Source organism: Balaenoptera borealis, assembly GCF_965194805.1.
Source record: "Balaenoptera borealis genome assembly, chromosome: 9".
In the NCBI taxonomy this organism is placed as follows: Eukaryota; Metazoa; Chordata; class Mammalia; order Artiodactyla; family Balaenopteridae; genus Balaenoptera; species Balaenoptera borealis.
In genome coordinates this window covers 60,260,569-60,287,180 of record NC_138873.1, presented here as the reverse complement: position 1 = coordinate 60,287,180, position 26,612 = coordinate 60,260,569, and the positions used below count along the sequence as shown (strand labels likewise).

Genomic DNA, 26,612 nt, shown 5'->3' with positions numbered 1-26,612 from the left:
GGATCTCACCCCATGCTGAAAGCAGCAGTGAGCAGTATAGGTGACAACTGTGCTAAGTGTAACCAGACACATCTCTTGAACTTTAACTAACATCCTCCTTCTTCTTTGCCGCCAAATTGTTCACATTGTTATGATGTTAAGAAGAGCATTGCCCAAGTAATGAAAATTTTTCTCTCTTCCAACAGAGGGTATTTTTAAAAAAATTTTATTGGATTATAGTTGATTTACAATGTTGTGTTAGTTTCTGCTGTACAGCAAAGTGAATCAGTTATACATATATATATATATATATATATATATATATATATATACCCTTTTTTAGATTCTTTTAGAGTATATATACTCTTTTTTAGATTCTTTTAGAGTATATATACTCTTTTTTAGATTCTTTTCCCATATAGGTCATTACAGAGTATTGAGTAGAGTTTCCTGTGCTATACAATAGGTCCTTATTTGTTATCTATTTTATATATAGTAGTGGGTATATGTCAATCCCAATCTCCCAGCAACAGAGGGTATTTTTGAAAAGCATTCACTTTCTTCTGCCCATTGAGAGGCTTTCTAAAAAATGGTTTAATGTCTAGTATTATATTGAAACTAGTATCTGTAAACCTTGATTCACCTGTAGCATCTAAATGTAAATTCAGCTTTAGTATCAGAGATTCTCAAATATCTGTCCAAGGTCTGATGCCAGGCAGTTACATTGAAATCACAGGAGAGTACGTTTAAAATCTGGAATTCTAGATCCACACCTTGCTGGAATGGGACCTGAGATCTGCTATTGTTCTCATCTACCATCACATGTGGCCCAAGCTTTCTTCCATGAAACTACAGTGCCTTGAGATGCTCTGTAAAAGGAACATTCTCTCCTAGAGAGACACAGTGCACATGGTCATATTAAATTCTGAAATGTATTTAACTTGACTTAACCAAGTATTTCCAGACTTATTGGACCTTCAAAACATTTTTTAACATAGTATTCCGTGGAGCCCACTTTGAGAAAAGAAAGATTAGAAGAATGCTGAGATGTTCCTTCAATTAAAATTAAGCAAAACAAAACTTTCTTTGGTTTGCAAAATTTATATTTTCTCACATACTCATAACATTTCCTGTAAGCTTGACCTTTTTTTTCTTTCCAATTGCTTACTCTCCGCTATAAACTAATATATATTTTCGAATATAATGGTTTTTAAAAAATAGAAATTACCTTAAAATTGTACGTGTGCCTGAAGTGTTCAGTGTTTTCCAAGGAACATATGTATTACTCATTACTTCAAAGGTCTAATTCTAAGAATTTACAAAAAAGAATCAAAATATTTCATTATAAAGTAAATGGTCACTAGAATACCTCGCCATATCCTGGCTTGTATGATAATTAGTTATCGACATGAATTTCCCCTCACTCAACTACAAGCTACTCGAGGGAAAAGATATCTTGCTCACCTTTGTTCAAAAGTCTTTCCTGAGTTGTGTTGTTTCCTATAACCAGATTTCCCTGAACCATGATATCAATGTCCAGATGCTGTTCAATGTGAAGAATTCACACGCTTCAGTAGTGTGCTGACCTTATCAGGTTTCTGTGTTTTGTTTTGTTTTTCAAAGATAAAGTGATACTGCATCCTCAATTTGCATATTGGAAACATCAGTAACCAACATCCGCTCTTCATCCACTTCAGTACAAAACCCCAATCTGTCAAATTCTTGATAAGCTCCTTGAGGGCAGGGATTATATTTTTACTTCTTTTTGTCCCTCCTAGACCTTCAAAAACATTCAAGAAGTGGTTGTGGAGTGGATATGAATCACCAAAAGGGAAAAATGTTGAGCAATCTGTGACCATTATGACTTCCTCAATATAATGTTTTCCTGAAAACCAAGATCCCAGACTTGACGTTTATGGCAACATAGGTGCCAACCGTGGGCTGCTTTCTGCACCAAATGGAATTTCTCTGTTTGCTTTTTCTGTCCCTTGCTTTTATTCCTACTCACTTCCAAAGCTCTGAATATTCAGCTTATGTAGTTAAAAGTTAAATTTCAAAGATACCGAATTTCAGAGTGGAGGTTTTATTAAGGGCAGTAATAAACAAGTGAGAGTTGCACTGCACTCGACAAAAGTTCTGCAGTTTCTATGGCCCTTGTGTTCATAGATGAAGAGCCAAATGGAAATGTTCAATAAAACATGTGCGAGACTGCACAATGGAACAGTCCTTACATTTTACATCAAGCTGCATCAGGGTCACGGGAGGTGTTTTATTAGCACAGTCAACAATAATATCGTGATTTTTTATTAGGAGGAAAAGATAGTGAGAGACTCCTAATTATTTTTCAGCCTGAGGGGCATTTTTTCTTAAAATGAGTGTTAATTTGATCATTGTCGTGCAGTTCACAGATTTACATGAACTTATTTCACTGTGACACATGGTTAAGAGCCAGACTAAGATTGTTGCTTTATTAATGGTTTTCAGTAAATGTATTCAAAAGTGCTAACTGTGTGGGTGTATGGATGATATTGATAGCACTCGGAAGGTTGAATCCTTTTGGAAGTAGCTAGCCTGAAGCTCTTTTCACATGATATTTTCTTTGTTCATGCAGTGAGATGTTAAGCCTACAAGAATGAAATAAAATCCCAGTGAAATAAGAATGGCGTTGTCTCAGATATTACCAAAATGGCTTTTCTAGAAATGTTTCCTTTCTTGTTTTCCCCTTCCCCCAGTAAGGCAAGCATTAGAGACCTGAAAAAGCTAGTGATTTTTCAAAACACTTGCTTTAGCATAATCAACAAAATACTGCACAATGTTTTTGTTGTTAAATGTTATCGAATAAGCATAATCTACTAACCCTTACACTAACAATTCTTGCCAAGTGTATTTCTGAAGGTTATTTATTATGATTTTCTTTTTGATCTGCACACATTATGCTAAACTGAAAGCAAGAATCTTAAGCTAGTAGCGACCAGGCTCATTTTTATTTTGTCTATCTTTTTTACAAACATCATTAATTTAGTAAAAAGTCTTACAAAAATCTTCTGCCCTGATACCATAAGAGATTCCACATCAGACATAATTTTAATGTAGAAAAAGTCTTCAAAAAGGGCAAAAGTTTAATATGTAGAAGGAGAGAACCTGAGATACATTCTGTAGGGTTTTCTATTTAATTTAAAACTGACTTGTTCTAAATAATTTAGTGCATTTGGAAAAAAATCCTGAATTGGACTGAGAAAATTGGCAGGGTTTGTTTGTTTGTTTGTTTTTTTGACATAAGAATCTTACTAATTTGAGGAAAAATCCCCATTTTTTAAGATAAATTTAAAAAATTATATTACAAATATAAAGGTGATTTGTAAGTTATAAAGTGTATCAAGATTTTAAGTTACTATCCTTATTTAATGAACTATTAATCTGTATGTCGACCGTAAAGACCACTCGATGTCTTTATATATTTTTAAATGATTAAAAACTACAGAAAATTTGTCACATATTGTTCATAACAGAGTAATCTTAAAAGAAGTATGGTGAGTGGAGGCCAGTAAAAAAATTAATGTTTATCCCAGGGCAAATCTAATACAAAATTGATATTTTTAAGGACATCCTCATTGTTAAGACTGCTTGAGAGAGCTGCTTTTAACTCTTACTAATGGGAATTGGATTTGACAAAAAAAAAGGATTGAAACTTAAATTTAACCTTGCTCCAAATGAGTAAATACAGCACAACATTCAAGTATTATTATTGGTCAAAAATAATTTTAAGGTATTGTGAGGAAATAATCCCAATTATACTTTTGCCTTTCTTTATAGGGGGAAAGGATGACTTTTTTCCCAAGTGTAATTTATATGCTTGGTTGATGAGTAGATTTTCCTTTGAATTATTTTTGCATATTGGGGAATGTACCTATATGAAAAAGAAAATTTTCCATGTGTATATCACTCATCATTAACCAATCCTGTTTTTAAAGCGTGTTTAGAATTCAATTTTCCAATTTTCCAAAAACACAATTACAGATTTTTGGCACATGCAGAGACCTTGAAAACTCATTGAATCCATTTGTCAGATTCTCAGCAGGACTTGGGAAATTTTGTTTATTTCTTTCATTGCACTTTTCCATAACTCCTTTCGAAAATCTCATAGCTTTGTATTGTAGCAATAGCTTTTGATCAAGGCATCAATGACCTGTTTATACTGGAGCAATATTAGCCTCCTTGAAAAGGTAGACCTCCAATATTCTGAGTCCCATAGAGTCTCTGTGCACAGGACTGGGCCACATCTGTCTATGAACAGTTCCTGATGTAATTCACACTCTTATCCTTAAAAAAAAATTTGATTGGGAATATCATGAAGTCACTTCAATTATTTCTCGGAAACCTCACAATAAATCAGATATATATTAAGTTTAAAGGTCAGCTGAAGGTCTCACCAAAGATATTTTGATAGAGAAAAGCCTGTATTGTACACACTGATTTGGCTAACAAGTAGTCGTGATTGAATAATGCCTCTTGTGTTATATTAGTATAAAAGAGACTTTTAACTTATCCCATTGCTGATGTTGACACATACTTTGTTATTCAGGGCCATTTGTCACCAAGAAGTCTGACTATTGCAAAAAGAAAAAAAAAATTCTTGGCCAAGTCTTGAACCACACTAAATTAGGACAAAAGTCAAAACCAGAACCGAAGCTTTACACTAAGACAAAAACCATCACATAGCCTGCGTTGCTTCTAGATTGTTTCATGCACTTGTTAAATTTTCATTTAGTCCATACACTTAAGATAACTTAGAAACAAGTATGGGTGCTTTGAAAACTTACTTTGACTTTTTATTTACAGAGGAGAGAATTCAGGAGTTTACCTTTTAAATTAAAGAAGCTAATACTACCTAAAATGTCTATGTAATTTGGATTTCCGCTTTATTATCACTGCCATTCATGAGTAAAACCTACAAATACTACCACTGTCATTGTATGCTTTCCTTCTAAAGCAACTTTCATTTCCCCATGAGACTTGCAAGAACTGAAGGGTGGTTTTTCCTGGCATCAAGTTGCAAGGTGCTTTTATCTTGAATATATAGAAGAGCAACAAGAGACAGCTTATAATCATAGCAATAATTGACAAAGCTTTCACTTTGTGCTAGGTCCTGTGCTCAGTAATTTACATTCATTGTTGTATTGCATGACACAGACATTAAAATGAAAGAAAGATAGTTCATTCTTAAAATCCTGAAACTCAACTGCATTCAGTGTGATGGTGGTTAATAATTTGAACAGCATAGTTTTTCTTATGAACACATGTAAACTTATGCAACATACACTCAGGAAGGTTTATTTGGCCATTAATATAATCTTCACTTTTGAGCATTTCCTGCACTTGAATAAGAAGCCGTGAGAACAGCCTATGTATGTTGCTTGAGGAGGAAAGTTGACAAGCAATGAAGGAAAAAGATGTTTCAACTGTGCTCCAGATGGTAAACAGAAAAGAGAAGTGCTGAAGGGACCACAGCAGCAAAAAGCCAGGAAAGAGCCAAAGTCCTTTTCATGAAACCATCAGAGCACCGGGAACTGCAAATACTGTGTTCTGGGAGGATATTCTTCCATTTCTGTGTCTACATTGGAATGTAGATTAAGAAGTATCTGCAGAGAGTCAGTCTCTCTTTTGCTCTCTCTCTCTGCATTACTTTGAGTTACATCTCTATAAGGTTATAATAGTGATTTGTGGTCATATGCCTGACCCTATGTATGGAAAGCAACAGCTACCAGAGACAGACTCAGTCAGGCGTGTTGTAGTAGCAGTGCAAGAATAAGCAGCATTGCCCTAGGAATGAAATATCTTGCTAAATGGTAAATAACTTTTATTAGTCTGGAATAAATAAAGGGCATACGTCCATCATTTTATATAATGGCTCAATTCCTGGAAAGTTCCAGTGTTGTTGAAACTATACAAATAATAGCTTGAGTTTATTTATAAAAGTGATGTAGGTTCTAGGTGCTGTTCACACCCATATTAGTATCTTGGCAATGCATTAAAACTTGTGCAGGGCTCAGGGCTATGTTTCACAGGATATCTAGAATCTCTAGTCTCTGCTCAATGCCAAAATTTCCCCCTGTCATTGTGACAGCCAAAAAACCCCTTTATGAATTTCCATTGTCACTCTTATTATGACAATGAAACTTCTGATCTATTTGAAAGGATTGGCCACTGATTCTCTTCATGCAAACAGGAAATTTCACTTTCATATGCTTTAAGATACAGTTTCCCTTAGTGGTATTATTTGCCTTTCAGCCAACTTTATCCAAATAATTGATAGCTTTTGTAAAGTGAAAGCTGAGAAACAAAGTTTACGATAAATTCACTGGCTGATATGGTATTTGATTTTTTAACAAATGTAATCATCCCAAAGCTGTATAGCTACACACATCTGTTTACCACTCATTCACTTTCTGCTGCATAAAGAGTTATTTATTACAAATAAATTTGTGACAAAGCGAAGAATGCAACTTTAGTTATATTTTATATGAAGAATTCCGTGAAAGTTCTATTTTCAAATGTCTCTATTCAGGCAAAATCCAGGAGTGTCACACAGTTCCCTTTGTGCATTAAGACGCTCTGTGGTGCATGTTTCTTCTTTTCTCTGGTTTGCTAGTTCTTTCTGAAGGCTTGCATTTACAACCTCAATAGAAATTCCTAGATTTAGACTAGTAGGGTGTCCTCACTTCAGGACATCTTGTCAGTCAGTATCTTGAATGGTGAAAGCCCTTTATGTGGAAGAGTGTCCTTGACTAAGTACTCCTGCTAAATTCCTGAAATAGCCCTATTTTCTAGAAGTTTCTACTGTAGTGAGTTTCTATTATAAGCATGCTATAAAATTGTATTCATTCAACAAGCATTTGTCAAGCAGGTGATATGAGCCTTGAACTAGGGCAGGCACTTCTTAAATCCTTTGCTTGATGGACCAAATAATGAAATATAATTTCAAGTTGATTATTACAATTATAACTAAAAATCGATAGGTTAATTCATAGCCATTGCAATATTTATTCATTTATATTCATTGTATAATAGCAATAATATAATATAATATAGTATAATATAGTATAGTATAATATAATAATGTGTAATAATATTATAGAGGGGGCAAGCAGAGTGGGTTCAAAGTTTCTGGTGTTTCCAGTGCACTGAGGTGAGTCCTAGATGATGGCTAGGGAACAAAATTCCAGCATCTCCAGTTTCTTCTTCTTGGCCCAAAGCAGCCTGGCCGAGGCAGACTGACTTAAACATCCAGAGCATTGCAAACAGACTAGACAGACTTATGTGTGGCCTGCAGTAAACATATTTTGAATAATTTATTTTCTGGCCACAAAACTGCAGTGAAAAAGCAAAATTGTCATCTTGTCCTGCCTGCATTATGACTAAGCATATTGTAGCTCAGTCAGAAATAAAAATGAAGCAAACAAACAAAAAAAACCCACCTTTGCATTATGGGGTAAACTAAAACAAACAAAATAGCAAACCCGTCTAACTCCAGTCCTTCAAATCAATGAAGACTTTAGTCCTTTCCCCAAAGTAGCCAACTTCCTAGCAAAGTTAATCCTACCTTTGCAGTACTGACACCTACAGATAGGTGAAGACCCTTAGAAATAGGATAATTATTTGAGGAAATAACTGTTTTTCTTCCATCTTGGTAACCTTACATTTGGGTGTTAGTTTCCCTTTACACATCCATTTCAAACTGTGTTCAAGAAGCCAGTTTTTCAGAAGACTTCCTCATAAACAGTTTGCGTTTGCAAATAAATATGGATTTTTTCTTAATAGGTTTTTCCTTTGACACTAATCTTGTGACATATATTCAAAAGAGAGCATTAATTTATAAACAAATAAAGAGAATTACAAACTCTGTGTAACCTTAACTATGAATTCTACACTCTTTAAGGAGGACCAGCTTTTAAACCTCTTTTCTAAAGTGAATTTCAGTTTATTTAACTCTGTTGAAATATGAAATAAAATGTTCTGTTCCTCTCCATATATTTAGGCAGCTGCAGAAAATTATGTCAAATTCAGTCTTTTCATCATTTGTTTATTCAACAAACAACAAATATATATTATGTGCCAGACACTATTTCAACCACTGAAGGTGAAGGAGTGAGCAAAACAGACACAGGACCTGCCCCTATGGGGCTCACATTCTAATAAACTATTAATATATCATAAATTACCTGTAATATTAAGGTTAGTTGATTTTATGTCGCACAAACATAGCTAAGCAATTGGGGCTTCAGATTTCATTCAGAAATTACTTTCTACTATTTTCATAGGAACTGTTACTTGAAAAGCAAACTCTGAAGTAGAGGATCTATTAATTACACAAAGAGTAGAAGCACTTAGTGACCCCTTTTGAATGTGATGGCTGTTAAGATGGCTGATACCTATTTTTAAACCTTTGCATTTTGAGATAAGATTGAAAAATGGAACAGTCCAGCAAGGAAAGTCATTAACAAATTAGGTAACAACTTCATGAAAAAGTTTTAGACGTTAGAGTGACTCCATTCACTCCATTAAAACAAATGCCAAGTCAGCTTTTAGAAGTATCTAGGAAGCAACTTGCTCACTGACTGAATTTGGCTCAATATTTATGCAGAAATCATTGCAAACCCCATTTCCATTTTGGGGAAAAAGAAAAAAATACTAACACAATGATATTTACACCTTCCCTCATTATGAGCTTCCTGAACTTATTTTCTGAGATGGATATAGTTAGAGAATAGCAATAGTCTTTAGAGGGGCTTGTGTTTCTTGAAAAAGAAAAGCAAAGTGATTATTTTACTGGCCTTACTAAATGTTAGTAATACAGAAATAAAGCTTATTCAACCACTCTTTGTGCTTGTTCACGAGATATCCACCATACAGAGCATAGATGTGCCTGTATAAAGATTATCTTTGCTCATTAACTGACTAGAACCTCTAGTTTACATCATTCCTTTCGGAGTTAGGGAACTTGGGGTGCAATCTATAGAGTCATTAGAATACTTGTCCTATGCATAAATTGTCTCAATGGCTCTGTCATGTGTTTCCCATTCTTCTTTCCTATCCTAATAGGCAGTCAGATGAGGGCGGCTCTGTTCTTCTGATGAAATGATCAGTGAGGTCAGAGCCAAGTTGTTAAGGATGCCGGTAGGGTCTGGGGGAGTTTGAGGTATCCTGCAGGGCTGTGAGGAGGGTGCTGGAGCTCACAGATTGTTGTAGGTTTCATCCCCGATGGTGAGCACTTTGGGATGCCTGAGGTGAAAATTACAGCAATTTTAAGAGTCTGACACACTTTCCAGCTGATAGCGCTAAAACATGACTTGTAGCCTCCTCGCCTTTCCTTGTTTGCTTCTTTGAATGAAGATAGCAGAAATGCTCTGTATGAACTGTTACCCATTATGTGAGTTTTTATGAATTGAACTGATTTATCTTATAAAAATCCATTTATTTTTTCCTTCTTTGAGAGCAACTTATACAGTGGAGCAGATCCATGTTTATCAAAGTTATTAGAGCCCTGGGTTTTTAATTACTGGTTTGGACCACAGACTTTCTAGTAGAATGTGGACAGCATACTGAAGGGGAAAAAAAAGAAAAAAAAAAAAACAGATTATGCAATATGCAAAGAGGATATCAGCAACTCATTCTCATCTAAGACAATGTTTAATGCAATCATAGTTGCTCTGGACCCCATATCCCTTTTATTTTGCTTTATTTGGGGGAGGAAGATTCTGATGTTACCAACCAGAACAATTAATTGCAGCCTCAGATGACATATTGTTCTTAACAAAATTAAAATTGTGAAGAATATAATGTTGCCTGCATAAAAAATTGAATGTTTTTAAGTACAAGCAAAAACTTTAGCCTGCACTGAAAGTTTTAAGTGCATTTCTCCTTAGAATGAAATTATATGCCTGAAAAGAATTGATCTTACTCTTATTTTTATAACCTATCACATCACAGAATTGCATTTGTCAGAGTTTACTCTTAATGATTTGGAATTATTCTTTCAAACTATATAGACAACCTATTGTTTCTTTCCTAGAACTTTAGAATCTATGAAAACCCCCAAATAAGCATGAAGCAACTATTAGAAAATGAGCCAGATCTGAGGGCACATTAAGCTATTCCTGTGGACAGTTTTGTGCAATACTCAACAGTTAGACCTCTAGGTAAATGTGAATTACATTTGTAATTCTAACATTAGAATCTACGTGTTAGTTTGAAAGCTTCCACATCAAGGACTGATTTTTTTCCCCCATTCTTACGATTCCTCAACAATATAATAAGGTAAATAGTAAGTACTTTAAGGGTGAATCTAAAAATAGCTAGTAAAAGCTGTATGATTTTTTAAATAATAAAAGAAAACACATTTAGTATAAAATATCTTTAGTTATACATTACAAGGAAGCTGAATAAACTAAATTCAGCTGTGCAAAATGATACAGTTTGTTCTAGTTCTCAAAATTTCATATTTCTTATATGCATGGATATATCAAAGAGATTTAGTGAATGAATATCTTGTAACAAATGTGTTCTTTCTGCTCTCTACTATGGCTGTTTCTTCATCTCTTAACCTTAATTCTGCTCTTTGCTTTCCCCCAAAGTCTGCTAATCCATTAGCTCTTCCTCTCCACATTTCTTTTATAGATTTCTTAATATTAGTAGGAATCAGCCCTCAGCAACCGCATCGTAAATCTAAGAGCGCAATCTGAAATCTAATTGTTTCACTGTTGTCAAACAAGAATGACCAGTAAGAAAGGTCTATGACTAAAATTTCCACTTGTGAGTGTATCTTCAGCTCTTGATACAGTCAGACATTTTAATTCATAAAATATCAGTACGAAGAACAAAATGCAACTTTGCAATTATTTGCATAGAAGTTACCACTTAAAATGAGCACCAATACCTGTGACATTTGGGCTGTCTAGACAAAGGTTGTTTACCCAAACTAAATCCATTAAAGGTATGTCTCACACTGTTAGCTAAATCCTACTAAAAATATTCATACTGAGTCCGGCATGCCCTGGTGCCTAGCTCCATGGCATAAATTAAGGTTCAGAGAAAGTCTCTTAACTCTTTCAGATCATTAAAGCAGTATTCAAAAGGAGCAATTCAGATGATCATTGAGTTAATCCAAAGTGCAAATATCTACATGTTAAGGTTTATTTATCACTGCAAGTTTTCAACTACATTAAAGACATGAAATTTCACACTTGAAAATAGAGCCACAAAAAATAGCTATTTACTAAAGCAAAAAGGAGTAAGATTGTGAGTGTGTGTGTATGTGTTATAGTTCGGGTAGAAAAAAAGTTTGTGAGGTTTACCCTATAGGAGTGGTTTGTAGGTGAAATGGTTGATGATCACAGCAAAATAATAACAGTATGTACTAAACGTGCAAGAAAGGAATAGCAGGACTTGACATCTACCCTGAGTTGTAATCGTATATCCGAAACACTTAGATTCACTTCTTTCATGAAATTTAAAAATTAGATGGTTTTCCATTTCCTTATCTTTTTTTTTTTTTTTTTTTTTTTGCTCTCATGTTCCACAGACTAGTTCTGTAGCTTTTATTTCATAGTTACTGCACCTTGTATCTTGCCATTATTTTCTTGCTGAGAACACAGTCTAAAACAGACGGAACCGAAACTCTTTAACCAAAGTTAAGAAAAGGCTGTTGAATTATCAGTGAATTTAGTACCAAAGGTATTACCATGTAAAAAAATCTCACCATTTGACCAAAAATGTGATGAATATAGAAAAAGCTGGGCTTGAGAATCCACATAATCTAATTGCTCTTTCATTGCCACTTTGATTTTCTTGCTACTCATTTGATTTTTTTCAAAATATTTTAAAACTGCATTTCTTCCCCCAAACCCTGAACTTCTGGGATTGTCTCTTCATATCAGAACATGCACCAGTGTACCCAGTTCCTCATCTATCCAGACTCAACCAAAAACAACTGCTTGAAAAATATTTGGTAGAGTAATTGTAATCGTTATTGGTTTGGTTTTTGTTAACCTTTATTTTTTGTTTGAGGAAGATTAAGTCAATCCACCTGGAGTTTAATACTGTATGTTACTATAGTAACTTTATAGCCTGTTTGGCTGTGACAAAGGGGCTTCATCTCGTCCATTTCATGCTCCTGTGTCGACCTACTCCCTCCCAGTGTTTTATTATATCTGTCTTTAAGGGTATCTGCGGGAGCCACAGCTGCTGTGCTTTTGTAACAGAAAGCAGCTTTCACTGTGTGAAACGCTGGGCTCTAAGAGGTCTTACAGGCTGATGGCATTATTGAATTTCAAAGCAAAGGCAAACAACATCAAATTGTTTAAAGCGAATATTCATGTTTTCCTGTATACCATGTATTTTTCTAGAAATAGTATATAATCTATTTTCCAGAAAAAATATATAATTGCTATCTAATGGAATTATGAATGAAAAGGTAGGAAATAACCCTAAAGTAAGATAAGTTGAAAAAACAAACCCAAAGTATATTCGAGTGAGGACATTTATCAACATGGTATACAGTCTTTAAAAGGGGATGTTTTTCTTTTAATCAGTAATTTGATTGCTTTATTCTTTTCAAGTTTTATAGATATCTAAATGTTGTTTAGATATGTTGTTTAGATATTCTAAATATGTTCTTATAGTTTATATAGAGATGCTGACTAATTTTACTCACGTTAGCAAAACTTTGCCTATTTAGGTTCTATTCTTAGACCAAGTTTTAGTCCTGATCACTTTTGAAAAAAATGTATGACTGTTATTCCCCAAGATAATATAGTTGTAGTGTACTCACAAATTATTTTTAGAAATGGACCGAGAAAATACTTTTGATAGTAGGTTTTTTTTTTCCACCGTTTCTCACATTTATTTAGCCAAAGCATCTGTCCAACTTGAAACTTCAAAACACTCCTCTCCCCAAAGTGGTCCAATATTTATTTGCCTCTGTTCCATAAAAGGCTACTTTGGTGAGATTCTTTTTCAGAATATCAGTGCAGTGATCTTCCAGTTGTGTTAATTGCTGTGTTGGAAAAGTGGTGAACGCTCAATGCTATCTTGTTAACTTGCTAAGCATCTGGTCAGCAGGGTAGTTCAGCTCCAGCGAGGCTCTTGACACCTCTGTCAAGGGTTATTGATACCTCGCACACCCCAGCTGAGGCAGATTGTTTCAGTAGGGCTTCAGATCCATAGTGTAGCCTGTAGTTAGGAAAAAAAAAAAAAAAAAAAAAAACCAACAAAAAAAACCCCCAAGTGATTGACAGCCCACACCTCCTGGGCCCTTCTTACTACCAGACACAACATCTGCTATGCCCTGTGGAGCAGTGAACCAACACACACCGAGAGAGAACTGTTTCTAGTATTGTCAGGGTGGATTTTGCTTAACCCTTTGTAGTTACTCTCTGGAGAAAAGTGAGATGGATTTTATTTGGGGGCAAGGATGGAGGTAAATACAGATTTGGGGGGAGATTAGAATGCCTTACTTTAAAAGGAATTTTACTTAATAAAATATTACTGAAAGTGACAAAAAAAAAAAGAGAGAGTCTAGTGTAAGTGCCTAGAAATAACCTCATTGCTGTGCTTTTTTTTGTCGTCAAATGAAAGATTTGTCATATTCTTTCCCAGCACTATCTCAGAATCAGAGAAACTGAACTCGTGCAGAATAATGAATTAGTGGCAAATGGTTTTGGTTTTCATTCAAATGGTACCTTCAAGCCTATAAGATTTTCATTGCATCTAGATTTATAAAAATTATTCTCAATAATTCAGAAGAGATTAGAAAGCCAGTACATTTGTTAAGTAGATAAAAAAGCCACAATGTGTCCATGCCAAACCTTTAAAAGGCAAGGGTACTGTGCATCTAGTATTCTGTGACTTCCAAAGTTATAATGCTGAAATGTGGGAGTCTATATATCATTTTAGGAAAACTTGTTTTTTGTTATTGCCAACTCAACTACCCTGCTGATAGAATGTGAAATCCTATATTTGATAATAAATGTGATTCATTAAAAATGCATCAAGAAGCTTTTGTAGACTGCCAGCAATATACGGGAGCATTTAAAGGTTCCCCATAGCGATTTCCAGGTTAAAATTGTTTTGACATTTTTTGAAGGGCTCATTTTTGTGTCTGGATATTTTAAGATATCTTCTGAAACAATTTTTCACACTTTGGGCATATTAGTTAAAAAGGTAAAGAATAGGGAATAATGTTGGGGTAAAATTATCTAATTTCTTTATATATGTGTTCTCTGATACTGACATGAATAAAAATTTAAAAACAGAGCTTACATATTGAAAAAAATACAGCAATGGATCTAAGAGTAATTTAATACATCTCTTTTCACGTGGGCCAGTATTTGTCAGACCAGCTCTCCATCATAATACCACGCATCAAGGCTAATACTTAATGGCCATAATACCTCTGTTTACAATGCTTTAAGGATGAGCTATGCTACAGAATAGCTGTAGCATTTTTATTCTGTTTTTATTACAACAAGGTAATTAGCAATATTATTATTTTTATGCAGTCTCACCTCTTGTCAGCATTATCTTACATCTACATAATTCACCCAATATTATGAAGACAAAGAAATTATTCCTTCAGTTATATGATATTATTATATTTTTATCACTTGGATTTATATTAGTGAATGAGTATGTACATATCTGGTATTTAAGATCCATTTGTTTCCAACAAACTTGTTCTCATGTCAAAAGTTTTAGCCAAAGATAGATTACCTTCTAATAATCAAAATTTAAAAATATTTATATGCAGACAATTTAAGTAAGACTTAATTTTTTTTTTTTTTTACTATTCTGAAACTTTATTATATGCCACGTGTGTGCCCATGTGCACTTATGGCTTACTTCTGTTTCTTTGATCTATTTATCCATTATTGATTCAATGCCACACAATTCTCATTATTATAACTTTACATTATGTCTAGACATGTGCTTGGAAAATACCTGGAATTTGTCCTTTTTTGTCATTTTTTTTCTTGGCTGTTTATGCACACGTACTCGTCCATAGAAATACAAAAGAAAGGGAAAAGAAATTTAGGCATAGTAGTTTGGTTTCTTGTATGTGATCTAATCATATAGTCTGTCTGGGAATAGGAGAATTTAGCTCATTTACAGTCGGGCCGATCAGCGATTACTATGTCATCTCATTTTGTGTTTTTTCGTGTTTTTTCTTTATCATGCGTTAGACTCTATGTTTCCCTACTTTTTACTAGAAGAACTGAATTTCATACAGTCCCTATTTTGATAGCTCTATATTCTATTTCTATTCTTTCAGTTATGCTTAATTTTCAATACTCATACTTAAATATATTTTTCAAAAGAAGGTCAAGTTTATCATTATCTTCCTCCCTCTCCTTGATCCTGTCACCTTTCCCCAACTCATTTATAACTCTCATCTTGAATCTTATTTTCAGATTATTATTAAAAGCATCTTCCTTAGTTTCTTTGCCTCCTCCTCCTCCTCTCTTCCTCTTTTTCTCTTCTTTCTCTGTTGTCTTATAATTTATACTTACTGAATTTTAACAATCAATTTATTTAATTTTATGCTCATCATTCTCTCTCCTCCTTGTACGCTTATAAATTCATTTTACTTTGTGGAGGAATATATTTTTTTTTTCTTAACATCTTCACTGGAGTATAATTGCTTCACAATACTGTGTTAGTTTCTGTTGTACAACAAAGTGAATCAGCCATATGCATACATATATCCCCATATCCCCTCCCTCTTGAGTCTCCCTCCCTCCCTCCCTATCCCACCCCTCTAGGTGGACACAAAGCACCAAGCCCAAGCTGATCTCCCTGTACGATGCAGCTGCTTCCCTCTAGCTATCTATTTTACATTTGTAGTGTGTATATGTCAATGCCACTCTCTCACTTCATCCCAGCTTACACTTCCCCCTCCCCTTGTCCTAAAATCCATTATCTACATCTGCGTCTTTATTCCTGTCCTGCCCCTAGGTTCTTCAGAACTTTTTTTTTTTTTTTTAGATTCTATATATATGTGTTAGCATACAGTATTTGTTTTTCTCTTTCTGACTTCACTCTACATGACAGACTCTAGGTCCATCCATCTCACTACAAATAACTCAATTTTGTTTCTTTTTATGGCTGAGTAATATTCCATTGTATATATGTGCCACATCTTTATCCATTCATCTGTCGATGGCCACTTAGGTTGCTTCCATGTCCTGGCTATTGTAATAGTGCTGCAATGAATATTGTGGTACATGTCTCTTTTTGAATTATGGTTTTCTCAGGGTATATACCCAGTAGTGGGATTGCTGGGTCATATGGTAGTTCTATTTTTAGTTTTTTAAGGAACCTCCATACTGTTCTCCATAGTGACTGTATCAATTTACTTTCCCACCAACAGTGCAAGAGGGTTCTCTTTCTCCACACCTTCTCCAGCATTTATTGTTTGTAGATTTTTTGATGATGGCCATTCTGACTGGTGTGAGGTGATACCTCATTGTAGTTTTGATTTGCATTTCTCTAATGATTAGTGATGTTGAGCATCCTTTCATGTGTTTGTTGGCAATCTGTATATCTTCTTTGGAGAAATGTCTATTAAGGTCTTCGGCCCATTTTTGGATTTTTTTTTTGTTTTTTTGATATTGAGCTGCATGAGCTGCTTATATATTTTGGAGATTAATCCTTTGTCAGTTGCTTCGTTTGCAAATATGTTCTCCCATTCTGAGGGTTGTCTTTTTGTCTTGTTTATGGTTTCCTTTGTTGTGCAAAAGCTTTTAAGTTTCACTAGGTCCCATTTGTTTATTTTTGTTTTTATTTCTGTTTCTCTAGGAGGTGGGTCAAAAAGGATCTTGCGGTGATTTATGTCATAGAGTGTTCTGCCTATGTTTTCCTTGGAGGAATATATTCCTGAGTGTGTGCTGTTTTTCATCCAGAGAGGCTCTCATTTTACTCTTGAGAATAGATTTATTTAAATATTTCCTTACGTACATGCTCTTATATTCTACTTTAGATAGTAGATAAATAAGAATGTTTTCCTCTGTTCTTCTTAATAATTTCATTTCTAAAGTCTTTTGGCATGTTTCTTCACCTTGATCATTTATTTCTCTAACTTGCTTTTTACCAGTGTGCAATTGTTGTTCTTTATTTATATAAAAGTAATTATATTTTTCATACCAAAACTCTAACATTCATTTATGATGATCTGTTTTTATCTCATGAATCCTAGTTTCTCCCTTATTTTTCTACGTATTAAAATATACTTATTTTGAAGTTATTTTCTGACTTCTCTATTAACTTTGTTTCTTTGGAAAATAATTTATTTGCATTCTTTGTAATTTTCTTTCTTTTATGGGTCAACGACCCTCTGAGTTTGTTTATTTTTTAATAGTAGTTCATCTGTATCTATTATTTTCCAGTGCAGTGGTATCTTAGTTTTCTATGGCTGCTGTAACAAATAACCATAAATTTAGTGGCTTAAAATAAAAATATATTGCCTTACAGTTCTGTAATTCAGAAGTCTGAAATGGGTCTCACTAGGCTAAAATCAAGGTGTTGGCAGATCTGATTGACAAAGACTAGCATTAATATAATACCAGATGATTATAACCTACAAAAAAAATACAGATTTTACATAAACAATGCAATAGTAACAAAATTGATTTAGTCCACAAATAAAACCTCAAATTCTACAGACTACATGCAGATCACATTCTCCAACCATAATGCAGTAAAAGGAAACGTGAGTATAAAATATTTAAACAAAAATCACTCATAACATATAGTTTTTTAAAATGTATTATGAAATTGCTTAAAAAAGGAAACAAAAATATAATTAGAAGCTCTTGAAAAAGAACAAAATGGGAATATTTTTGTCATCACTTATGGAATATTGCCAAAGTTTACTCACATGAATATCCATAACTTTGAATATTTTATCAAATAAAAATATGGAAATGAATAATTTAAACATTGAACACTGGAAAACAAGAGCAAAACAAACATAAATAAAGAATGCAATAAAGGACACCAAGCATTAAAAAAACTCCAAAAGTATAAAGTTGGTAAATCCAAGAACTTGACTTTTGTAGGGGAAATAGAATAAGAAATTTTTATATAGTCCACACCCCAAAATTTGGTCTACAAAGAGAATAAATTTTTTTAAATGAGATTAAAAATTGTGGGCCTATGTGTATAGATATTTTCTAATTAATTTGAAAGCATGTTATATTGGATTTATTTGTTTAAAATATGAATGACCATATTTCACTAAATAAAAAACAAAAATTCAAAAGAGAACTGGAAAATTTTCAAAGAATTACCCCTGAAAGAATGTACCCATTTTTCACAATTTTTCAAATATGGGAATTACTATATCTTATTGTTAATATTGTAGCCAAACACGGAAGGATGTTGTCATTAATGACACAAGACATTTATAGAAATTAAAAAGTAGATCTTTATCTTTTGTGTAAATTATTAAAAATCATAAAATATGTCCAGACTACAAGAACCATATATTAAAAAATAATACATCAAGTCCAACTAAGTTTATCTCTGAAATGTATTTTTTAAAAACATTGCCAATTACTACAATGTAATAATATATGTGTAAATCTTATATGGAATGTTTCAGAAAGTTTGAGATGAAGAGAACACTTTCAAACTTATTTTATGAGGGCAGCATTATCTAAAACCTGATTAAGACATTACAAAAGAAAAGAACTAAGACCAATATTCTTCATGAATAAAAATGTAAAAATTCCTAACAGAATGTTAGCAAAAGGAAACCAGTAATTATATATGAAAGATAAAACATTAGTAAATGTGGTTTCTCAAAAAAATAAAAGGTTGCCTTAACACTCAAAAATCAATTATTATAATTTACTATATTAATAGACTGAAGGAGAAATAGCTTGACATCTTTGAATAGACGCAGAGAATGATTTTTTTTTCAATTGTATATAGAGCATATCAAAAATACTTACAGCTAGGGGCTTCCTTAGTGGCGCAATGGTTGAGAATCTGCCTGCCAATGCAGGGGACACGGGTTCGAGCCCTGGTCTGGGAAGATCCCGCATGCCGCGGAGCAACTAGGCCCGTGAGCCACAACTACTGAGCCTGCGCGTCTGGAACCTGTGCTCCGCAACAAGAGAGGCCACGATAATGAGAGGCCCGCGCACTGTGATGAAAAGTGGCCCCCACTTGCCGCAACTAGAGAAGGCCCTCGCACAGAAACGAAGACCCAACACAGCCATAAATAAATAAATAAATAACCCCCCCCAAAAAATAAAGTAGCTTAAAATAAAATTATTAAAAAAAAATACAGCTAATATCATGCATAATGGTGAAATATTGAATGATTTTCCATAAAATTAGAAATAGGTGAGAGGCCCGCGCACCGTGATGAAGAGTGGCCCCCACTTGCCACAACTAGAGAAAGCCCTAGCACAGAAACGAAGACCCAACACAGCCATAAATAAATAAATAAAAATTAAATTAAAAAAAAAAAAAGAAAAAGAAATAGGTGAGATGTCTGTTTTTACCACTTCTATTCCACATATTACCAATAAGGCAATCAAAAGAAATAAATAAAGTTTGGAAACAAAAAATAAAATCTGTCTTTAATTACACATAACATAATCGCTTACATAGGAAATCACAAGAAATTTATAAAACAATTACTAGAGCCAGCAGGTGAATTTAGCAAAATTGCAGGTACAAGGTTAATATATCACCAGCATAGAAAATACATTAAAAATCAATCCCATATACAATTGTGTCTAAAAACATGAACTTTAACAAAGGACTGCAAAACCTCTATACTAAAAATTATAATGCATTCCTGAAAGAAATTAAGACAAATCTTAATTAATGGAACAACACACCATGTTTGTGGATTAGAGCATTCAAGTTTGTTAAAATGTTCATTCTCCATCCTCCTCTAATTGGACTATAGATTCAATACAATCCCAATGTAAATCACAACAGACTTTTTTGCAGAAATATAAAAACTAACTCAAAATTTATTTGGAAATGCAACACAACCACAAATTCTTAAGGAAATCAAAAGAAGGAGTACTTATATCATCCACCTTTAAAACTTGCTATAAAGTTACAGTAATTAAGACATCTTAACTTTGTTTAATAATAATAACTAGATCAATGGAAGGACTAGAGAGTCCAGAAATAGACTCACATTTATACAGTACATTGCATTTCCACAAAGACACTAAAGCAAATCATTGGGGAAAGGATTTTCAACAGAGGAAGTTGAACAACTGAATATCATATGGAAAAACATGAAACTCAAACTCTACTCAACACCAAATATAAAAATTAATTTAAGATATAGTATAATCCAAAATGCTCAAGCTAAAGTCATAATGGTTCTAAAGGCAAACAAAGGAGATTATCTTGGCAAAATGGGTAGACAAATATTTTCTCAGACAGGATACAATAAACAATTACTATAAGGAAATAAAATGAACAATTTGGAGAATATAAATTGCAGCCATAATGAGATGCCACTCAAATTACTGAACTTAAAAAAATGAAAATACCAAATGTAGGTGAAGATTTGAAACAATTGGAACTCTCACACATTGCCACTGAGAATGCAAATGGTACAACCATTTAGGAAAAGATTTTAGCAGTTTCTTACAAAGTTAAACTTATACCTATCATATGACTCAGTAATTTCATTACTAGGTACTTTCCAAGAGAAATAGAAACATATGTGTACAAAAAGATGTTTTAAAGAATGATTTTGGCATTTTAGTCATAAAAGCTGAAACAGTCCAGAAAAGCCACTGAGGCATAAGAATTATTTTGAGCTGAAGGCATTTGAAATCCCTTATCTGCCTAAAAGCAGGACCTCCCAAAAGAGCTCAGTTGTCATAAATCCCCTCCCCCAGGAGCAAATCTAATCTTCTAATCTTCTTGAGATAAGAAGTTGTTGGCACCACACTCAACATACATTGTCACAAAACTATCATATCTCCCATCTATTCTTTTATGGGCCCATTTGTCTTTCCAAAAAGTCATCTGTTTTTCCATAAACTCTCTTCTAAAAAGTCATTTCTCTTCTCTCTTCTAAAAAGTCATTTGTTCTCCCAGATGTGCCCTCTGCTCCTTGCCATTCCCTATTAAAATGGTATATAAGCCCCAAATTCTAACCTCCTTGAGTCACATTTCTTTGTGAACTCCCATGTTATATGTTTTCCCTCTCACTAGTCTTCTTTTGTTTGTTTAATTTGCAGAACACCAAAGACTGCATCTAAAAGGGTTCCGGAAAGTTTTACTTCCTGACAAAGCCAAACCAAACCAAACCAAACAAACAAAAAAACCCTAGTGTTCATTAAGAGGAGAATGAATAAATGAGTAGTACATTATATATAAGAATGCTAATCAGAAATAAAATGGAAAAAGACTCCTAATAGATGGAGCAACAGGAACAAATCTTACCAACATTATACTGAGTTAAAGTCAAACACCAAAGAGACATACTGTATATTCCATCATACTTTATGACATAAATATTCTAAATTTTGATAGAAGTGTGGGTTTCATGAGTGTACCATTTTCAAAACTCATAGAATTTTGTACTTATGATTTGTAAATTTCACTGTATATAAGTTTTACCTATAAATTAATACAAACTTTGAATTTTCAGTAGGCTTGCTTTTTACAGTGGTATGGATTAGCAATTCTGAAAGTATATTCTATGTATTCTAGGCATTAGTGAATGAGTAAATATATTAAGGGTAATAGAAGACAGGCTTCTCTGTTGAAGAAGCAAGTTGTAAATACAGAAAGGGGGAAAACTAAATGTATCCTGTGACATTGGGTTAGAATTGAAACGTATCGGTATAAAATAATTCCATGTGTATTTTAAATATAAAATACACATATGTATGAATATATTTACATACATATTACATATAGTATGTATTACATATAAATATACCTATATTTATATATTTATTTACATTACATAAACACACACAGGTGCACACATATGTTTGCTAGCTCTGTCAACTAATAGCTAACACTGATAGCAATTATGACAACCTTGTTTTCTAAATATCATTTTCCAGTAAAAAGAACCAGGGATGTTTGGAAAAATGGTTGAATCTCAGGTCTTTGGCAGACAAAGGGCAAGATAAGCCTGAACATCTTCTTGCAGCACAATTAATCAAGGGCTGGGAGAATATTGGGGACATGTCCAAAAGACACAAGAGGTAAATTGAAGTGGCTCAAACTTGGTCAAATCTGGGGCAAACTGAGTATTGTAATAAACAATGATAGTAAATAAATAACAATACTAGTAGATTATAAATCATAGAATGAAATAAGAACCCATAAGTCTGTTTAAATAAATGAATAAACAGGTGAATAAGAAAAGCACTTCCTTACAATAGAACTCTGATGGTTATAGAAGAAATGATGGAGTTGGAAAATCATAATGGATGCTGAAGTTAGTGGGTAAAATTTTGATCAGGGACAAAAAACTTACATAGACATAAAGTATCTCACCATAAATTAGATTCAAAGTATCTCCATAGAAGTTACATTACAAAGAAGAAAATAGTAACTTTATCATGGAGAAACCTAATTATATAATGTTGGGGAGGAAAAGTTTTCCTTCTACCCTTCTAGGTTCTTTGGCTGCTCTAATAACCAAATTGACATAAGACATTAACAGGAGAATAAAAATTAATTACATACATAAGAGTTCTCCATAAGAATATAGGACCCAAGGGCAAATCTGGCAATTGAGGCTAGTGTGCAATCCCGAGCTAAGGAATGAGGCCTGGAGCTTCAAAGGGGAGTAGGGTAATTCACTGGACAACGAGAAGAAATGTTTAATAATTAGATGTTTACCCTGCCATACAGATAGGTCATTCAGGTAAAAGTTATCTCTGGTAATAGCTCTCTTTCTGAGCCAGGCCACCTATCTAAATTATTTTAAGTGGTTAAACTCTTCATGAGTCTTTTGGGCCTTGATTGCCTTCAGCTCGAAATAATCCCACATGCCAAAGTGGCACATTTTGGGGAGGCTCATTATGAACCTCTTCAATAACATAATACAATATTTATTAAATGATCAAAGTTAACATCACTGTTGTTGGGTTTGGGGCTTCCAGTTATAACTGCACTAAGGAAAATACAACATCTGTATTATTCATGCCAAAGATGGAAAGTCTAAATTTCATCATGAGGAAATATTAGACAATCCCAAATTGAGGAATATTTTACAAAATAATGACTTTGTACTCTTTATAATGTCAAGATCAGCAAATAAAAGGACTGAGCAACTCTTCCAGGGTAAAGGATTCTAATGATCGATAGCACTGTGTGATGCCAGACTGTACCTAGACTGGGGAAAAAAGTGTTATAAAGAACATCCTTGAGTCAGTTTACAAAATTTGTATATGAACTATTGATTACGTAATAATCACATTATTTCACATTACTGTGAAATTTTGTGGTTTTGATCATTTTATTGTAGTTAGAATGCCTTTGTTCTTTGGAAAACATACTAAAATATTTAGGGGTAATAAGGAACAATGTCTCCAACTCTGTTTCAAACAGTTCAGAAAAAAATATGTATACATACAGATAACAGAAAGATAGAATCATAAAATAATTGGGGCAAAAAGTAAGTAATTAGTAAATTGGGATAAAGGGCTTATTGGGGTCTTAGAAATATTCTTGCAAATTTTCTGTAAGTCTGACATAATATTAAAATAAAAACTAACAAGTAATACACAATCCCTCATTTGAGGATTCATAAGTACCTTTCCAATCTTGCTAATTATAATCTTAACTTCTGTGAACACTAGAAAGGGATATCAAAGATCACCCTAAAGCTTACTGACAATTGTATGTAAATTTTATAGGGACATTTTTAACACTGCAGCATATATGCATATTATTTACTGAATTATATTTTTATTTTATTAAAAAATTTGTACTTAAAGGGGGATTCCTCTGTAATTTGCACCTTGTTTCCCCTATAATTTGTCTGTAATACGATGATTTTTTTCATGGACACTATTTTAATATCATATTGAGAATTTAGAAACTGTGTTTCATCATCTGTTAGATTTCCTGTTTTTATATGATTTCCAAATTCAGATTATGTTATTCTACTACTTTTTAATTTATCTCATGTACTTTATTCATTCATAACTTTACTGTTCTATTGTTTATCCAGTAATATATGCTGGTTGGTAATAAAATGTGTTGTGATTCAACAGTACAGATTTTCTTCAAAAAACTCAGAGGTCAGAGCAGAACAGATGAGTTGAACATTGGACTAAAGAGAACATTGAAATGACCTATTCCTATGTCTCACAATTCTCTTTTCCTAGACCACAACTTCCTTCAGTTGATTCAAGCTAAATAATGCATTGTTTATTAAGTATAGTCATTCATAAAGCAAACATACAGTGTTGTGCTTATTGCATTGAAGTTTAATATGGCATGGTGTATGAGTCAGGGAGTATATTCAAAAACAGTAATAGCAATATTAAAAAATAGAAATTAGCATATTTAAACACATCTATGTCTTTTAAAAGTAAAATCGGGTTCATTGTTTTCATTGTTAATTGAATTAAAGAGATTTCAAAATAACCATTTTGTCCTCCATTAACTTATTTTTCTATAGTGTCCATAACTTGTCATATGTACATGAAGTTATTCTTAACTATTCCAAAATTAGAAATTATCTTTGTCACAGGTACTGCTTCTAAATTGGCAGCTATCAAGGACAGTGTCTGTGTCCAGAGCATATGACATAGATATACAGATAATTAACTCTGCTACTTATCATTCCTGAATAAGGAAAATAATAAAAGTACACTAAACATTCTTCTTGACTATATGTGCTATAAGAATATATCTTCACACTCTACTTTCTATACTTAACTCAATTAAATGCTATTGGTACATACCTGATAGGTTTTCCTTTTTAGATTCCAATTTTCTACTGTTTCTGTAAGAAAGTAATGATAGTTAAACCCTCATGTCTCACAAGTAATGTTTCTGATGATCAGGGTGACCTTCTCTGATTAATTAATTCAAGATCTAAGCTGCCTCATTTTAAGCTATCTTCAATTATACAGGATATAACTACTTTTATGTTGAGTTCTGTTTTACTTTTTACTTAAATTACATTATATTTGAAGGGTAAAATGGTGAGTGTTTTCCCCTGGAAATTACCAGGGGAAATATTACCCTGGTAATATTGGTAAAATATTACCAATTTACGCACATTTTTTTCTGAAATGTAGTAATGGTATACTTGTAAATACAATTTACATTATTAACATATTACCTCACCCCATGTTTTCATATTCATGCTATTGCATTATTTTACCTCTGTATGATGAAGTTTAAAAACTAGACTGTTTTAAGATAGGACCTGTATTTTCCCCATCTTTCACCCTGCTCCTCCTAGTGGCTAACACACCACACTATCAGCCAATTAGTGTCTTCCAAATTGGAAGTTCCTACTTCATTCTAACCTAATTTATATAGTGTTGGGATGTGAAAAGATATCACCATCAAAGCTCAGAAGAAAGTTCTGAAAGTGATGTATAAAGACCCACCAAAATGATTTTGTTAAGAAGGTATATTTGAAATGCCTCTTCATTTAAGTGAAATAGCCTTAGTTCCCAGTATCTTCCATCCAACAAAACGTTTAGTACTGGGGAACAAATAATAGACACACATGTTTTGTTGGGAAAGACACTATGTTTGCATTTGGTGATATGTCTGTCTATCACAGAGCTTTTCATATTATTATTCAGAAGCTCCTGTTAGTTGCCGTAATGGAACAAGGAGTAAAGTAGGGGGCAATGACGATAAATTGAGCGCTTAAGTGGCACCATATTTGCGCTAAGCATTTATCAAGTGCCATAATTGTTATGTATATTAGGTATATAGTGTTTGATTTACATGCTCAAATTTGAAGAAAAGTGTCCTTTTCATGTAAACTTTTGGGTAACAATAGCCAACATTTATAATTTACTAAATGCAAGGTAAATGCAATATTAATAGCTTCATTTTGCAGATAAGGAAGCTAAATCACAGAGTTTAAATGACTTGTGAGTAAAAACTGAAGCCAGAAATCTGTCTCTGGAACTCATGCATTTAACGTCTATATTCTTTTAGTCTATCATTTCCCAAAACTAGTTGGAGGAATGGGCAAATGGAAAGATAATCATGCTCACACAATGAAAGAGATATCATTTACTTTTGCAATTTAACATAGTTCAATTACATTTTGTAAGCATTTATTAACAATTTACTATATACCTGGGAATGCTCAAAACAGAGAAAAAAAGGGAGAATTTCTTTTGGGGCCACCTAGCGTATTTCAATTAAAGCCAATAAGCATGTGATGAAGGCTGTGAGCCAACTAATATCCTCATCCCAATAGATAAAAAGACCTTTGTCTAGTAGAGGAGCTTGTAATGTAGTTGGAGATAAATGAATATCCATCATGTAGAGGGGTAGGTACAGTAGGACATCAGAAAAGATGGGAGTGATCAGGGAAAGCTATGTGAGTCTCAAAGGAAAGATAAAAGTTTTGAGTTGGGAAT

At 33.4% G+C, this 26,612-nt stretch overlaps 1 protein-coding gene across 1 annotated transcript in view; it reads left to right on the top strand.

The window, feature by feature from the left end:
• The window catches only part of LOC309634815 (uncharacterized protein), a 394,864-nt gene that overhangs the window by 18,797 nt on the left and 349,455 nt on the right, over positions 1–26,612 (top strand). The gene's annotated exons all lie outside the window — the stretch shown is intronic.